Source organism: Bos indicus x Bos taurus, chromosome X (genome assembly GCF_003369695.1).
Source record: "Bos indicus x Bos taurus breed Angus x Brahman F1 hybrid chromosome X, Bos_hybrid_MaternalHap_v2.0, whole genome shotgun sequence".
NCBI lineage: Eukaryota > Metazoa > Chordata > Mammalia > Artiodactyla > Bovidae > Bos > Bos indicus x Bos taurus.
In genome coordinates, this window is record NC_040105.1 from 116164311 (window position 1) to 116169745 (window position 5435).

The 5435-nt window shown below is 37.6% G+C and overlaps 1 non-coding gene across 1 annotated transcript; it reads right to left on the reverse strand.

Moving 5' to 3' along the window:
• Window positions 1–2489: 2489 nt before the first annotated feature.
• On the reverse strand, window positions 2490–2595 carry LOC113888241. Its single transcript, XR_003509882.1, has one exon. It is a non-coding gene; the product is annotated as a U6 spliceosomal RNA (small nuclear RNA).
• Between the last annotated feature and the right edge of the window lie 2840 nt (window positions 2596–5435).

Below are 5435 nucleotides of genomic sequence, written 5' to 3' on the forward strand. Positions count from 1 at the left end.
AATGGCACCCCACTCCAGTACTCTTGCCTGGAAAATCCCATGGGTGGAGTAGCCTGGTAGGCTGCAGTCCATAGGGTCACTAAGAGTTGGACATGACTGAGTGACTTCACTTTCACTTTTCACTCTCATGCATTGGATAAGGAAATGGCAACCCACTCCACTGTTCTTGCCTGGAGAATCCCAGGGATGGGGGAGCCTGGTGGGCTGCTGTCTCTGGGGTCGCACAGAGTCAGACAAGACTGAAGCGACTTAGCAGCAGCAGCAGCAGCAGTACAATTGCTACTGTGGATGGTGACTTCAGCCACAAAATTAAAAGATGCTTGCTCCTTGGGAAAAAAGCTATGACAGACCTAGACTGCATATTAAAAAGCAGAGACATCATTTTGCCAACAAAGTTCCATATAGTCAAAGCTATGTTTGTTTGTTTTTTTCCAGTAGTCATGTATGGATGTGAGAACTGGACCATAAAGAAGGCTGAGCACTGAAGAATTGATGCTTTTGAATTCTTAAGAGTCCCTTGGACTGCAAGGAGATCCAACCAGTCAATTCTAAAGGAAATCAACCCTGAATATTTATTGGAAGGACTGATGCTGAAGCTCCAATATTTTGGCCACCTGATGTGAAGAGCCAACTCATTGGAAAAGGCCATTAGGCTGCAAAAGATTGAGGGCAAGAGAAGGGTACAACAGAGGATGGGATGGTAGGATGGCATCAGTGGACATGTGTGAGCAATCTCTGGGAGATGGTGAAGGACGGGGAAGCAGACATGCTACAGTCCATGGGGTCACACACAACTTAGTGACTGAACAACAATTGCTGCATCAATATGTGTGTGTGTATGAAATTTAGTCTCCTGGATACCATACTGGGGCTGGAATGATATGATAACCATCCTTACATTGTAAAGAGCAAGTGGCCATGGAATTTTTGCTAATAAGGATAACAAAGGCTCATTTCAAAGTTAACCTGAGAAAGAGGAATGAACCAAGGAGCATCTCATACCTAGCTTAATTTAAGCCTTTTTCATGATTTATTCATTACTTTATGTCTTTACTTTGAAAAATAATATCAGTCATTTCACAAGAAAACCCCACAGATTTCTTTTAAATCTCTAAGATTTTAATATAATACATTTAAAAATCAAGAAATTATGTGAAGGGGAGGCAGGATCAAGCTGTGGTGTTTTTTTTTTTTTTTTTTTTTTTAGTATTTTGTAGTTAATATGTCATCAGTGGGAAGGTTAGTTTCTACACAGATTAAATAGTCATATAAAAACTAGAGTCTGTTTAGCAAAGTCTTTAATATGTATTAATGTCTGAGAAGCACTTCAGGTATATTAAAAATTCTTAATCTTAGTTTCACATAAAAATCATCTGAGGAGATTTTTAGAAATTCTAATCCTCAGGATGCATCCCAGACCAATTAAATCAAACTTTTAAATTAAGGGATCCAATTATTGGTATATTTTAAATATTCCCATTTGGTTCCATTATATAGTCAAATTTGAGGGGCACTCCCTTTACAGTATCTTAACATATCTGTTGCCTCAGAAGATTTATGTGAAGGGGACCAAAATATCACCCCAAAATATGCCTCATTGGCATAAGGATTATTTTAGGCTGATTATTTTTAAGAAACAGCAGACATAGGAAAAACTCTGAAAACTTAGTAGAAGCTATTCTTTTGTAAGAGATATTTGCATTTATAAGGAAAATCTCCATTTGTAAGGGTGTCTCCCTTGCTGTACTAGGAAGAGAAAGTAGACTTTACATTTCTAGAATCTCTTGTTAATGCAGAGGTCAAGGACTTAAATCTGCATAACAGCCTTTACTCTTGTTTACTGTGCTCTTCTGATCACCTCCTAAAACTGGGCCCCCTTCCCACAGCCCCCAACATCTTGTTTTGTCTCTAGCTGGAAATGGTATTTAAGATGATGACTTGGACTGTTTCAGAAATTATCAGTTTTCTTGGGTCTTTCCCATGTGTACAGGAGTGAAAAATGTTATTAAAATTCTGTTTTTCTCCTGTTAATCTGACTCTTTATTATAGGGAGGTCTCAGCCAAGAACCTAGAAAAGTAGAGTGAAAATTATCTTTCCATTTCCATATATGACAGAGTTCTATCTGTAAATTAAGAAGCAGTTATCGGAGAGTTAATTTGTCTAGATGACTGGAAAGTAATTATTTAAAAAAATTATTTTATTGAAGTATAATAGATTTATGTTAATTTCTGCTGTACAGCCAAGTGATTCAGTTATACATATGTGTATACACACACACACACACACACACATATATTCTTTTTCATAACTTTTCCATTATGTTTTATCACAGAATGTTGAATATAGTTCCATGGACCTCATTGTTTATCCATTGTATATATTATAGTTTGCATCTGCTAATCCCAAACTCCCAATCCATCCCTCCCCTATCCCTGCTCTCCTCCTTGGCAACCAGGAGTCTGTTCTCTATGTCCACGAATCTGTTTCTAAAAATAAAGAATGCTTCATGAATTAGCCTGTCATCCTTGTGCAGGGGCCATGCTAATTTTCTTTGTATTGTTCCAGTTTTTAGTACATGTGTTGCCAAAGCAAGCAATTGCTGAAAAATGATTCTCAATCTAGAACATTATTTCACAAATACTGTGTGGTCCAGTGACCACCTGCATAAGAATTTTCCATGCCTATAAAATCCAAATACTGGGGTCTTATCTCAAACCAAAGCAACCAAAATCTTTTGGAGTAGAGTTCAGAAAAGGAAATTTTTAAAAGTTGTACTAGGTAAATCATACATACACTAAAATCTGAGTGGTCAAAGTTGTGCTTTACTGTGGAAATAAATGAGCTTGGATTGTATTTTTATATTCCATGAGATCTACCCTACATTTTTACACTGCTGGATGAGATCTTTAACAATTACCTTATAAATTTGCTTTGTAGCAAGTTATGAATTGTGAGCCTGCTCAAACTGTTGGACTTGTCTGCAAGCTAATAATGTGGTGATTTATTTAATGATTTGCTCATCTGTTTGGATGCTGATGTCTTTTTATCTGTAAGATTGTGCCAGCTGGTTCTGACTAGGAATTATTACATGAAATGCTTTGTTTGTGTTGGAATGTCATTATATTAATGATATTTAGTTATGTTTATTAGCACTTCATATTTTATATGTGAACATGTTCTGCAGAATTACTAGTATTTCAAAGGCTTCAAGTATAATTTGAGTACTTATTAATTTAAAATTTGACACCTCTAATTGAGTTAATATGTTGGCTTTTATTTTGACTCCTAGTATTGAGGCAAATAGTGACTTTTTTCTTGAACTATTCATTCTGTTCCCCTGAAGCACGTAGTATACCAGGTATTTCTGAAGAAAAGATGGGTTTGTCAGGCGAGTGTATTCTCCTAGGTTCTGTCTTGTCCCAACAAAAATTTGAAGCGACAGATGTTACAGCCCTCCTCACGTCATAGCTCTTGGACAGACCCTGTTATAGCTCTCGGGTCTTGGACAGACTGTTATAGCTTTTAGACAGATCAGTGTTACAGCTCCATGTTACAGCTCTATTTTATTTAGAAAATAGCAGGAAAATCCATCCTTGAGGCGTGAGGGCAGGCTGACCCAAAGACACGAAGAGAAGAGAGTGGGGGAATGTGCCAGCATGCAGGAGAGAGAGAGAGAACCCTGGGCCTTTGGCTCCTCTTTGTATATATTTTTTCCTCCCCCTGGGCCTGCGCTATGTAAATTGGGTTAGCCAGGAGTGCTGTTTTTTCTACCTGAGGTCCTCATTCTGATCCTCGGACCTTCCTTTGTTCTACTTTTGTGGGCTTTTCCCTTTCTTATCTTTTAGCCACTGCTATTCTGGACTCCTGTTTCCTATTCTATCCAACAAGTTTATTTAAGGTCAGCAGAGAATTGTACCTCAAAGTCTGTAACCATGGTGAGCCATGTGCAAGTTCCTGCATGACAAGGAAAGGAGAAGAGGAAGTTGGGAGGGATAGAGTAAACACAGAATCCATGGCTTTTCGTTGGCTGAGTCCTTGCCTGCAAAGAAGAATCTTTGTGTTGGGCTCTGCTGTCAACACAGGATCAGAGAGCTCCCCTTTCCCATCTACCAGCTCTATTTAATTGATATTTCTATTTATTAATATTTTATAATTCATTATATGAACTTTTACTGAGCAAATATTAGAGGTACAAAGAAAAGAATAGATATAGATTTATCTCTCAAGGAAATTATTGATCATCTCCCCAACCAGCTTTTAAGCTCAAGGAGAATAGAAACTATGTAATGTTCATCAGCACTTGGCATATTGCCTGAAACATTGAGAGTGATCTAGATATAATTGTTGAATAAAAGGATGAACAGTAATGAAAATAATATAGGTATAAATGATAGTGATCACTTCTTAAATAATATGGTCTGTGCTTTAAGAGAGACACATATACTACCCAAAGAAGATTCAAGAAGGGTAAAAATTATTTCAGAGTAGAAGGGCCATGAAAGATTTTGTTCAGAGATAATATATGAATTGGACCTCGAAGGTAAAAGAACCTCTTCTCACCTACTCTTTTATTTCTCCTTAAGGAAGGTGATGTGACTTATCTTACTAATGAGCTTTGGGGATAAGGAACAGAGTATATATGTTAGGGGAAGCACACTTACTGAAACCACCCACCCTGGCCAGGCACCATAGCATGAGTGGTTTTATGACCAGAGGTCCTAGTAAGGAACATGGAACTAATGAGCCTCTACCAACCGGAAGAGTTTGGGAAAGGTCAAAAGGAGATACCACATGTCTCACCACCAGGAAGGACTCTTGAGTCAGAATGATTGGCTAAAGACAACCGGGAAACTAATTCCATCACCATAAACTGCTCCCCCTCCTCCCCCTTCTTCTTTAAACCTAGCTTCCTTTCCTCCCTTTGAAATCTTTGAAGACCTGAGATATTTTTAATTACTCTGTTAGTACTTGGATCTGATGTTCTGTGTTTCTATAGGAGGTTTTCTGAGAGGCTGTATTATATTTAAGGGAGTGTCTGATAAGGACTGCCAGGTCTATGTGTGTGTTTTAACTCTATGTTCTGTGTTGTGATTTTTGATGACCATTTTGCTTTGGCCACCATTTGGTTTAGACCTGCCACCATTTTGTTAGAACTTGATTTTCTTTCCCTGTGCCTTGAGACTAGGACTCTAGCTCTGCTCTCAGGAACATTTACTATAGACCATCTCTAACTCCTGAGACTGAGGAAAAATGGGGAAAAGCCTTTAAATATTTTATTTATTCCAACTGTTTTTTATAAACTAGTAAACTTTATATTGTAATGTCTAACTCATGACTAAGCTTAGAAAATGAAGCTAGATCTTGCGTTGTGTCTGTATGTCTTTGTCTCTGGGTAATATTTTTGAGATTAATTTGTAAATAAGCTCTATTTAAT